The sequence below is a fragment of the Dromaius novaehollandiae genome, chromosome 14 (assembly GCF_036370855.1).
Source record: "Dromaius novaehollandiae isolate bDroNov1 chromosome 14, bDroNov1.hap1, whole genome shotgun sequence".
NCBI lineage: Eukaryota > Metazoa > Chordata > Aves > Casuariiformes > Dromaiidae > Dromaius > Dromaius novaehollandiae.
The window spans coordinates 3,498,018-3,510,492 of NC_088111.1; the positions used below are offsets into that span (position 1 = coordinate 3,498,018).

Below are 12,475 nucleotides of genomic sequence, written 5' to 3' on the forward strand. Positions count from 1 at the left end.
CCCGGGGCTGCTCCGGTTTTACCTTTCACATCTGCGAGCGCGGTTAAAAGTTTGTTGATCCTATTTTTAGAGCCTTTCGCCGCACGCGATTTCGCCGTCGCGAGACAGGAAACGCTGATGAGGTTCCTCGCCGCCGAGCCGCTCTCTCCTCCCCGGCCGGCCTCCGCGCGGCTCCGAGCCGGGCGCCGTTGCGACACGGCTCCTTCCTGCGCCGGGCGCCCCGCGCCGAGGCCGTTGCGAGGGGGCCGGGGGTCCCCGGCCTCGGGGCGCTCCCCCCGGGTGCCTTTTCCTTCCCCTCGGCTTTCCTGCCTGCAACCGCCGCACGCAGAGGGCTCCCGGCCGGGGGGGGGGCACCGAGCGGCCGTGCCCTCCCCAGGATGTCGCCCAGCGTTTCTGCTCCGCGCGGGAGACCTAAAAACGCTCTTTCTGTCCTCAGAGCACCGTCGATGCAGGAAAAACGGCCCTTTGCACCCTCCCCAGGTATTGCAAGCTGGGGAAGACGAGCGCACGCTGCATAAGCCCCCAGCTTGCCCCGTGCCTCAGTTTCCCCACTTTCCCCCAAATCACAGCGTTGCACTTCGCCGAGCGCCCCCGGGACGGGGCTCCAGGCCCCGGCGCTGCTGCACCTCTGCGGAGGGGCGATGCACGGATGCACGGACACCGGGGAAGCAACCCCACCGCCCACCCCTGCTCCATTCGTCATGCTCGATGTGCAAATGGTGCAAACGATGCACAGCCCGAGCGGAGAAGGCAGCCACCCCGCCGGGTGCCATCGCCCGCGCGGCACAGCCCCGAAGCCGCCGCGCAGCCCCAACAGCCAGCAAACAAGGCTGACGCTCGCCAGCACGGGTACCTGCTGCTCGGATGTCAACAGCTCATTTATACGTCTCGATTGGGTCTCCTCGGCCCTGCCGCGCTGCACCTGATTGCTCCGGCCCGTGCGGGGTGCCGGGCCGCGGCGCCGCATTTCCTTTAATTGGCCCTCCATCCCGAGCAAAATAGGGGAATACGGAAACAATAACACAACCCCCTCAAAAAACCTGAAATCTCTGCTTTGCTTTTTTTTTTGCAGAAATAGGCGGCCTGTCAATGCTGCTGGGAAGGGCCGGAGCCAGCTGGGAATCCCTTCCTGGTGCCGGGATGGAGCTCGCGCGAGGGACGAGGGCCCGCGCCCGCACCGCACACGCTCCAGCAAGTCGCTGAGGCTGAAATTTCAATTAAGAGGGAGAAATAATTACCCGCCGCGCCGCGTCTCCTCTAAAATGGTAGCCAGTGCCAGCGAGCTGAGCCGTGGCCTCCCGGCGCGCACCGGCGGGCTGCGGGGCAAGCATGGAGCCGGAGCCGGAGCCGCGAGAGCAGCACGTGCTCGGGGAAGCGGCGCTCCATTTCCTCCGCTTGGGCTTTTCGGAGCCCTTTGCAGGCGGCTCCTTGCTCCCGAGGGCCCGGAGGGGACGGAGACGCTGGCCGAGCCCCACGGCTCCCGGGGCAGGATGCAACCCCGCGCGCCGCAGCCCCGAGAGGCTCTTCCCCGGGTCCCGGTGCCGGGGCCGGCACGGAGCAGACCCGGACGGGCCGGCAGCCGCATGCAGCTCTCTGCCTTCCTGCGCAGAGCCGGCCCTGACTCCGCTGCCCAGCGCAGCCGTCGAGGCCTTCATCCGCCTCCAGGGATAATTTACGCCCCCCTGACCCGGCTCCCCCTTTTAAATCAGGCTGATCAATAGAGAAATCAGACAATCCTTTTAAGAAACTATCTCATCCGATCCTTCCAGCTAATGACCTCTGCTCCTCTTGCAACCGTCTGCACAGGCTGCCGGGGGAAGCAGCAGGGAGAAACTGGCTCGCAAAAAAACCGCTGGGCCAACGGGTTTTTCTCCCTGGCCGGAGCAAAACCGGTGTCGGTGCTCCCGGTTTGCACGGGTGCAAAACTGGACGTGAGGATGCTGCGGCCGGGCTGCGGGGCGCTGGGCTGGCTCCCGCACGCCTCGCCTGGCCGCTCACCACCCGGCCTCGCGCTGCAGGGGAACGCCGCTGCCTAAAACCTGCCCTCGCCATCATGGCCATCCCCCATCCCACCGGCCGGGATGCTCCCCCTGCTCCCGGCGCTCCGACCGGCACCACTTGCTGCCCGGAGCGCGGGATCGGTGCAGTCGCTCGAGCGGACGGCGCGCGGAGGCTGCCGTGCATCATTTGCACCACTTAGACATAAATCCGCCCGGTTAAAACGTTCGCAGCGGGAAATGTGGGAGAAATCCCGAGCGGCTTGGCAGCCCCACGCGGATTTATGGCACCAGGCGCCGGGGATACAGCCGGTCGCAATGTTCGCTGCGCGCTGCCACTCGGTGCAATGCAGCCGCACCAAACCCGCCGGAATAACTCTCTTTGCAAAGGAGGCAGGGATGCAGCGTGCTCCCTGCGGAGCAAGCGCGAGACCGGGGGCCAAATCAACCCCCGCTGGATCTCCATCAACTTTGGCGGAGTTACAACCGCGATTTGGCCGGTTCTTGGCATGCAAAGCTGTTAATTCCTCCTCTGGATAGCCCAAAGACTACGGGATTTCTGAGCACAGGAGAGGGCCACATCTTTCCAGAGAAACCTCTCTGGATGCTGCACCAGCCATTCCCTTTTTATTTCCTTCGCCGCCTGGGATGAAAGCAGAGCTAGGCAGCCTGCTTTATGCGTCTGATCTGCTCGGAAAGACACGGGAATTTTCTTCTGCCATTCCCAGCCCTTTGATAGGCAAGGGGGATGCGAGCAGGAATAACTCAATCAAGACGCAGCGATTTTTAATTAATTTGCGGATCCCTTTGCTGGCTGATCGCCTCGGAGACAAAAGGGGAGGCTCTCCTGTAAGGCCGGTGTGCGCCCGCTGCGCCGAGCCTCCCCTTTCCACCGGTGCATCCCTGGTCTGGGAAGCTGCACAAAAGGAAGAATCCCTCGATCTGCTGCTCGGCTTTGGCTAAGGCAGGGACACGCGAGGGGGAGCCGCGCTGGGGGTTTCCGAGGGTTTTTTGAGCCCCCCCCAAGACGCACAGAGTGGAGAAGGGGAAAAAAGGGAAAGGGGAAATGAACCCTGCAAATCGAAGCCGGCGGAGGGGTTTTTTCCCCCCTTTTTGTGCCGAGGCCGGGCCTCCCCGGGTGCTCGCGGTGCCGGCGTGGCGCGGGAACTTCGCGGGCGGTGACTGACACGGCGATTATCGACCGGCGGCTGCAGAGCCCCGCTCTCGCCTCCCCCTCGCCGCGCTTGTTTTCCGTGCGCAGCCGAGCACCAGCCTTCAGAGGCTGCTGCTGCAAAGGCCGAGATTGACAGGGCGTCGAGATACCCGCTGCCCGCGGCTTTTAATGATCCCTCGCGGGGGGGGTGGGGGGGTGGGAAGCGCCCTGCTCCAATGGCAGCAGCCTGGCGAGCGCCGAAAATAAATAAATAAGCGAGGAAATGAAACGGAGGTGGAAACCCCTCCTTCTCGCTCCCATCAAGGAGATGCTGTGGAACCGCGGGCAGCTTTCCCAGCCCCAGCCTGCCGGGCGCTGGCGAGGCCGGCCGGTCCCCGGGAACCGAGGTGCCGTGGGAAAATGCCATCGCGGCTGGTGGTGGCACCGTGGGGAGGGACAAAACGGGAGCTGCGGGCGCCCTCCTAGCTCCCATGTTCGGCCTCCGCATCGGAGGCTACGGTCCCACCTCGGTGGGGGCCCAGGGAGGCCCCGGGTGCTGCATCCCGGCTCGGCCGCCTCCGATGGGATGCGCGGTCGGTGCCTCGCCTCGGCGCTGAGCCAGTCTCTGCCGGGATGCTGGGACCATCCCGCGAAAGCCGGCCCGCGGGGATGCTCCTGCGCGGTTTCTCCCGCGCGGATCCGAGTTGCAGCTGCAGAAGGTTTCTAGGCCCGGGAGAGGGACGGGGGCGGCGGCGAGGACCTGCCGCGCTCGCACCCGCTGCAGCATCCGAGGGGGTCCAAGCCGAGGGGCCGGCGCGGGTCTCACCCGGACCCCCCAGACCCCGCGCAGGATCCGTCCCGGCGGCGCCCGCTCGGAGCGAAGACGTGCGGCGAGACCGCGACCGGCCGAGGGGTTTTGGGCACGTGTCCCTTCCTTGGGCACGGCAGCCTGGGAGTAACGCGGCCAGCCGGCGAGGCCGCTCCGGGTGGGATCGCATCCCGCAGCCAGACACGCTCCGGCCCCCCCCAAACCATGCAACCGGAGCGCGGCATGAATAACAAAAGCAGCGATCAGTAAAGACGCTCCCGAGAGGCCCTAAGTTCTTCAATTAGAGCTCTCATTATCGGAGCGAGAAACTCCACTCTGTCTTCCGCGCGGATAACACTTTTTCTTTTTTTTTCCCCCTCTCTCTTCTCTTTTAAAGAAAAAAGGGAGGGAGGGAGAGGAAGGCTGCATCTCTAATGCAACAGACAGGTCTGCTGAGATTCACTTTGGCTCTTATTTTGACTTTCATCTAAAAGAGCTACCCTGGGAATCCATTAAGTCCGATTTAAATGGGCTCCCCGCCCTCGCGGCTTCTGCCCGCCTTCCCGCGCCCCCGGCTCCGCTCCCCCTCGCAGCCGGCGCACACAAAAGCGCGGCCAGGCGGGAGGCGAGGTGATGGGCACGCCGCACCGGCTCCGCTCCCCAAGGCCTGCTCTGGGCATCGCTGCGGCCGCCGCAGCTTTATTTCCGCGCAAATAAATGCAATCCGAGGGATGCCTCGGACGCACTCGGATAGAGCCTCCGTAGCAGCAGCAGCATCGCCGGTGCTTTCGGGCGGCCGGTAAGGCTCCAGGACCTCCCCGGCTCCCCGGCCGGATTTGCACCTATTTGCCCGCCGCACGCACACGCCGGGGCCTACCTCCCTTTTATTTCCTTATTTTTAAGTGCAATTAGCCGGCTGCATTAACGCCCCAGCCAACAAAGTTTGAGGGGACCTAACCACGCGCCTGGCTCCCGGCTCTTCCCGGCGACTCTCGCGCCCGCCAGCCCGTCGTGTCGCGTTGCCTTTGCAGCCCGGCGAGCCGGCGAGGGACGGGCCCCCGCGGCTTTCATGTGCCACACAGGCATCCGAGCTCCGCTTCTGTCGTCTAAGCAGTTTTCCAGCTCCCCCCGCCCCCTGCAACGCGCACACGCTGCATTGCATCCTATTCATGTGTTTTCAATCATTGCCATTTCGGTATTTAAAACAAAAGCGTGCATCCCCCCCCCCGCGCCGTACGCACGCTCCGGTTGGGAAAAGCGAACCCTCTCTCCGGGTTCGTCGGTCGTCGGCTGGTTTGTTTGTTTATTAATGTCAGCGGATGATTTTTGTATAAATGTGCCGTGGGAGCAAGGGAGCGGGAGGGGATGTGAACGTCCCACCGAGGGGCTTTCCAAGCGCGCGGCCAGATGTGCGAGCCCTGCGACTACCCGCGTATCTGCCAGAACCATTTTCCCTGCCCTGGGAGCCTGCGAGCCACCAAACGAAAGAAAGAAAATAGATCAAGCCGGCGTCCTCACGTGCAGACAGCAGCGAGGCCGGCGAGCTGCCTAATCGTGGCGACGCTGCAACTTTTATAAGTAGAAAAACATGCACGTCAATAACTCCCAAATTAAAATAAGCCCTCCTTGGAAAGCCTTCATCTGCAGAGCCTCCTGCGATCCCATGCTCGTTATTATTTTAACTTCAGAAAAGTAGAAGTCAGGACAAGCAAAACGAATCAATCTCTTACACACGCAAATACATAAATAATCCGAGTCTCGGCTGCATCTTTGTTCAGACACTCATCAATCGGCAAGTCAGTAGGGTTTTTGGACCGGTTGCAGATTTCTTTATTACTTCCAGAAATGCAAAACCAACCCCCTCCTCTCCGGTGGCTGCAAACAGGACACACGCGCACACACGCACACGCGCACACACACACACACACACACGCACACACACACACGCACACACACACACACACACGCACACCCCCCACAAACTCCGCGACGCCAGCCCCGGGCATCGGTGCAGTCGCAACGGCACACGAGTTGCACGGGAGAAAAATCAATCTGGGAAAAGCTCCGTGCATCCCCCCCCCACCTCCAAATTCTGCTGCAGCGTAAATAAAAAGAGAAGGAACCGGCAAAAAGCACAAAGATAGAGCTGGTAACAATACCTGCGATGTTTCTCGCTCTCCTCTCTCTCTCTCTCTCTCCTGCTGTCTCTCTCCTCCTCTTCCAGAACACAGTAGCCAGATTAGATCCTTAGGAAAAAAAATGTGAGAAATAGCACAATTCTTTTTTCTCCTTTTTTTTTTTCTCGCTTCCCTTTCTCAGCAGCCCTTCCGAGCTCCTTCACTAACCATTATTCATAGACCACTAGGGGATATAAGGTAATTAGAAACGGCCCTATAGCATCCAGCCTGAAAATGTAATGCCAGCGGTAGGAGTGGTGTCGGGCTCGGGCTGCGCCGGCAGAGCCCCAAAGTGCTCGGGGGAGCCGGGCGCGAGGTGAGAGGTGGGGTGGGGGCTCGGCCGCGCTCGCGCCCAGACGCTGGGGTGACGGGCAGGGCGGCCGGGGCCGCCCGGGGCAGCGGCACCGCCGCGCCGTTTCCCCGGGTCCTGCTTTTTTATGAGTATTATTAGGCTTATTTTCCGCTTTTTTTTTTATTTTTGGGGAGGGGGGAGCCGGCGCGCGGTGCCCGTGCGAGCGGTGCCGGGTCTGTGTGTGTGCGTGTGTGTGTGTTTGTGCCAGGAATAGCAATCAGCAGAGGCAGCACACAGAGCGCAAAAATGCCATCATGCAGGGTCAACAGAAAGCTGCAGACATTTTTTTTTTTTTGGAAGCTTAATCCTCCGGAGTGGGGGAGCGGGAGGAGGAGGAGGCTGCCGGCGTCTTTATAGTTTGCATTTCTTCTTTTTTTTTTTTTTTTTTTCCTCTCTCCTTTTCCAGCCTCGTGCCACCAGACCAAAACCCCCCTGGCACGCGCGGAGAGCCGGGTGCTCGGCCCTGGGTGACGCGGGCTCCCGGCGGGAGCGACCCACACCTGCGGCACGGCACGGCATGGCGCGGCACGGCACGGCGCAGCCGGCAGCGAGAGGCACGGGTGCCAAAGAGCAGCCTCCCCCCTGGCCCGGCACCGCTCTCGATGGGGAAATTGGGGTGCTGTGTGCACGGCGAGGAGGGACGGAGACCCCCGCGCTCCCGGCAAGCGGCTCTGCCAGCGCCCGGCTTCCCCACCGGGACCGGTGCCGCCGGTGGGCCGGGATGGCGGGGTCCTGCCCCGGCGCCCCGTGTCCCTCCCGCGGGATGGGATGCGCAGCCCTCCATCCCTCCGTGCAGTGACTCCGATCTTGCCATTTCTCGAGCTGTTCACCTCGACAGCGCCACGGAGTCCCTCCAAGGGCGCTGGAGAGCACTGGACCACTTGGTCTCGTCTCGCCCCATCCCTGCCCATCCTCTTCCCCCAGCGGTTTCACAGGGTCACAGGAGGGCTGAGCTTGGGAGGGACCTCGGGAGACCACCCAGCCCAGCCCCGCTCCAGCAGGCTCAGCAGAGCACCTTGCCCAGGACCCTTCGGAGTATCTCCAGGGATGGAGACTCCACAGCCTCCCTGGGCAACCTGGTCCAGTGCTCTGTTTCCATCCCATCCTCCAAGACCTCTCCTAGCCCCAGGCACATCATGGCTACTTTATGTTTAATATACCACCAAATGGTTGTGGCCACCTAAGACGTGACCAGGGCCACTCTGCAGTACCCAAAAACGAGTCGGGACCTCGCCACGCTCCCGGATTCGGGATCCGTCCTTCGCGACCGCAGATCCCTCCCTAACCCCTCGCAGCGCTAAGCTCCTCTGCCATTCGCACCGGGGCTGGGACACAGCCGCGGCCCCCGTAACGCCGAGGCGAGGTGGCCCCCCAGCAGATCACCCCCAGATGTTCTCCTGGACCTGAGACAGCACTAAAGGATTTGTGATTTGCACACCAAGATCCCATAAATTTAGCCATCCTGTCCAGGCCGGTAATTTCGTGGCTCTGAGTCTCGGGTTCAAATCCCCGGCTCCCAGACTCGTGTGGTTTCACGAGAACCTCGGCCCTTCCTCCAAGAGCCCTGACCTCAGCACGCCGGGGAGACCGAAACCATAAGCCCTCAAAAGCCCAATATGCAAATTAAATCGCCGCCAAACGCTTCGGTTTTTAAAGGCCCTGATTTTTCTGGCGGCTTCGTAGTTCTGCAACTGTGATTTATGGTTTCACAGAGGCTGATTTCACGATTTCTCAGCACTTTGGAGGTTACGGGAGCAGAACGGGCTCTGTTTTCGCGGCACGTTTCAGCCGTCTCAGCCCGACCCTGCACCAAGGGGGGCTGAACACCGGCTTATGGGAGCAGCTCCTGGGCGGGCTGAACCCCCCCGAGCTCCTGCAGGATGCGGGTGGGCGGAAGAGAAAGTTGGTTTTGTCCTTAGGCGATCCGGCGCGAGGAGCATCCCCGAGCTGCCTCCCAGCACGCAATGTCCCCCGGAGCCACCGCGAGTCCAGCCCAGACCCTACCGAAGAGCCTCCGCCGGGCTGGATCCCGAGGACAGGGTTCACCTCGCCAGGAAAAGTCCCGGGCGTCCCTTCAATTAACCCCCCCGGGGGCCAAAACATAATGACTCATGGCAATGTCACTGCCGGAGCCGCTGGAACGAAGCCGCTCCGGCTCTGGCAGCGTCTCGCCACCGCGACCTACAAAGATAAGGCTTCCTTCTCCTCCTCTGCGCGGAGAAAAATGAGCCTTTCCCCACCCTCCTCCCTCCCCGCCTGCCCCTGCTGTGCTCCGCTGGCCCGGCTCGGCCTCGGCGCCTCCCGGGACTTCCCACGGCTCCCGCGCCGCATCCGCTGCGCTGCTCTCCTCCACCCGGGCCGCCGCTTCCTCATTCCTCTTCCGTCCGTCCCTCCAGCTGGCAAGGCCTCCGCGCGCCGGCGGGGACCGACCTCCTCCGGGCCTCCTCCAGCGCCGGGCGCATCCCAGCGATTTCCATCCGCCCGGTTTTCCTGCTCCTAACCGGCTGCCGCGCGTTGCAAAGCCCTCCTCCCCGCCGCAGCGTCTCGCAGCGGCCGTGCCCGCGACGAGGCCGGGCCTCCGTTGCGTCGCCCTCAACGCCTTGGAGCGGCTCGGGGCGAAGGCGAGAAGCCCCTTCGCTCCCACCCCCCTTCCTGCGCCGATTCCCACCACGCCGGCGGGGAACGGGGTCCCGGCCGCGCCGCCTCCGCGCCCCGAGGCCCCCCTGGCCGAGCGGGTCTCCGTGGTGGGAGAGCGGCGATTGCTGCTCTCCAAAGGTCCCTCATCACGGAAACCATCTCCGCGGCGCGGCTGGGTCTCCTCCCGCCGCGACCCGGGCGTCGTGGAGAGCAGCTCCGCTCCGCGCCGCCGCCGGGTTTCCATGGAAAGAGTGAATGGCAGCATCTTCCCAGCGGTTTATTAGGATTCCTTTTACTCCGACGGCGAGTTCAGAGCAAAGCAGAAAGGCTTTAATGTGGGGCTAATGGAGCCCCTGGGAAGGCCGGGAAGGAAACCTCCCCTGGAGAAGAGGAGGCGTGAGGAGAGGGAGGGCAACTCGCAAGACTAATTCCTGGACAGGTTGAAATTTTTTGCAGAAGCCATCTCAGGCAGCAAGAAATGGAAATGAATGTTTGTTTTATTTTTAACAGATGTTACAAAAGACCTGCCAGTAATTCAGCGAACGATGCAAAACCTCGATCCCACTCACTTTTCCCGGCATGTCTTCCATTCCCTCCCTCTCCTGCTCGGGAAGAATGCTTATTTGCATTTAGCATATCATATTTAAAAAAAAATATTAAGCAATAAAATAACAATCTTAAGCCACTTCATTTCCTCTCTCCCTAAGGCTTTGGTTTCAGTTTAAATCCTTGGTTGTAGCAGCTATTAATTGTTTTTAATAAATTTTTCTGTCTCCTCACATTTTCCAAGCCCATATACTTGCCCACTTTGGCAGTTCTCCTCCTTCCCTCTACCCTGGCCTATTCTGTCTTCCCAGCGAGGGGTTGGGAGAGCATCACCCGTGTCCAGCCTCCGCTCGTCCCCCTCCCCACGGCACGGGTCCTCGGGGGGACAACCCTGTCCCTAGGTGGGAATGCCCAACGCTGCACAGGGCTCTGGGGACGCGGCGGCGCTTCGGCCCGACGGCCGCGGTCATCTCTTGGGGACGACACACGGGGTCCAGCACACGGGGTCCTTCTGGCCACCAAGGGAGGTGGAAGCAGAGGCTGCGCTGGGACCCCGTGGAGGAACCGCTCCCTGGAGCTGTGCAGGCTGGACTTCCAGCCTGGACCGACAGCGGATTTGGTGACAGATGCTCCGACCTTTCCAAGCAAGCACGGCTGCTGACTCCAGCTCCGAAGGCTGGTGAGACATTGCCCTTCAAGACGGCATCGTCTCACACACGCATGCACACGCACATTTACGTTTCTGGGGAGAAATATCGCCACTTGAGATCAACACTGAAGCTGGTCTAAAAATGACCATGACGCCAAAGCAGTATTTGGGGGAAGAGGTGAAATACGGCACTTGCGAGTGAGACGCACAAAAGACAGAGCGGAGAAGGCTGCAGTCGTCCTTGGCGGAGGAGCTGGAGGCCTAGCAAGCAACACCAGCTCTGACTGTGCCCTGATTTACACAGACGCCAGATCTCCTGAAATTAGGAAGTCTGGCAGCTCCCGGTTTAAACCTTGACGATAAAACACAAGCCACGATGCCCCCCACTCTTCATGCTTAACCGCGGAAAACCACGACAACTTTTCTCCTCCCGATACCCAGCTTTCGAGAGAAGAAGGTCCCCAACGCAGTGGCATGACGGCCACAAATACCGGCCAGGCCAAACCCACGCGTGTGGTCCCTCTGACCCACGGGCTTCGCCCACCGGGGTTTTGCCCAATGGTGCTTTTCCAAGCAAGATTCACGCCAAAAAGGTCAGCAAATCCCGGAGGATTTTCCGCCTCGCTTCTCGTTAGCGTCGCAGGAGGGGCCCTGCTCCGGGCACAGAGCTTGGGGCAGCGCCGGTGCGAGCCGGGTGTCCTGGCTCCCCTTCACGAATCAAAACCCTGCTCCGTGCCAGGTTTCTCGACAGAAAATGGCATCCATACGCGTTTCCAGGTGACGGAGGAAAACTGGCTGTTTTCACTGTGCTCTCTCCTCATCCCGCGATGATTTTGCACCTGGTTAGCAACCGTCGGAAAGAGGTTAATCACAGCCCTTAAATCAGGAGCCTCGCTGCGTTACGCCGGGGACGCACATCTGGCTCTCCACCTTGCATCCCCGGCGGCACTCAGAGGAAAGGAATGTGCCAGCAAAACTCGCCTCGATCCCCCAAAACGAGCAGCAAGGCTCCCGTCGCGCGGGACCACGCGCCGCACGCGGGAAAGGCGTGCTCAGCCCCGCGCCGCCCAGCCGCTGCGGATTCATGCACCCGGCGCTGATCCCGACGCCTTTCATCCCGCGGTTCCCTCGCCTCCCAGGAGCACTAATTCATCCCCTCCCGCTCCTCCAGGGAGCAAGCTCACTCGTTTTATCGCCGTTTCGTACGGGGGGAAGCAAGGTGAGAGATCTGGAACGACCTGCCCGGGATCATCCGGCGAGCCACCAGGAGAACCGGGGCCGGCACCGAGCCGGTTTTGGGGCTCATCCCCGGTGGGAGCGATGCCGCCGCGGGAGGTGGGGATGGACACCACTGTCCGGACCTCCTGGGGCTGCCGAGCCCGGGTCTCGCCCCCGCTAAGACTTCGGTGCCGCTCTCCGGAAGAGCTCAGCTAAACACCACGGACCTGTTTGAAGCCATCGCATGTTTCTGCATCGGCATCCTCCTGCGCTCAGCATCCCTTCCGCCTCCCCTCCCCGGACCGCGCTTCATCCCGAAGGTGCCCAGCGGATGCAGCATCTCCAAATCGCTCGCGGAGCTCGCAGTGCTGAGGCTCGAAAACAGATACAACCTTTTGCTTTCTGGCTGGCGCTTTTTTATTTTCGCAGGGCGCTTTTTACACCACCATCCCCTCCGCGGACAGGCAGGGAAGGTGCCCGCGGCGGCGGAGGAAGAGGATGAAGGCCCAGGGCGGGCGGCGAGCCGGCACGCGCATCTCGGCTCTGGGAAAAGCCGCGGTGCCTCCGAACAGCTTTCCACCGTGCGAACGCAGCAGTTCAAACAGGAGCCCCCGAGATACGACCTCGGCGGTGCCTCGAGCAACCACCCCAATCCTTCCGGTGAAAACACCCGAAACGTCCCCAACGCCCTCCGTGCGCGCCCAGCCTTCGGAAAACACGGCACGGCGAGGCGAGGAGGACCGAGGCCCAGCTGCCGAGGCAGGAAACCGAGCTGAAGTTTTCACATTAATCATATCAAGCTCTATTCTTTTTCATCTATTTCAAGGCGAGTCAGAAAGAGGTTCACACTCTCCCCTGGCAAACCACAGAGGATGACGTGAGCCTGTCTCTTGCATTGCAAGTAGAGTGTGTCAAGCAATTAGCAAGTAATCAGGAAT

The 12,475-nt window shown here is 61.5% G+C and overlaps 1 protein-coding gene across 3 annotated transcripts in view; it reads right to left on the reverse strand.

Annotated features, from left to right (window-relative positions):
* RAI1 (retinoic acid induced 1) overlaps window positions 1-12,475 on the reverse strand; it is a 51,622-nt gene that overhangs the window by 22,549 nt on the left and 16,598 nt on the right. Inside the window, exon 2 of one of the 3 annotated variants that reach the window (XM_064520098.1) lies at window positions 6,118-6,204. The exons of 1 other annotated variant lie outside the window; for it this stretch is intronic. The gene's annotated coding sequence lies outside the window, so the exon portion shown is untranslated. Of the gene's footprint in view, window positions 1-22; window positions 326-6,117; window positions 6,205-12,475 lie in introns of those variants that run through there. One more of the 3 variants, XM_064520100.1, reaches the window with a different exon arrangement.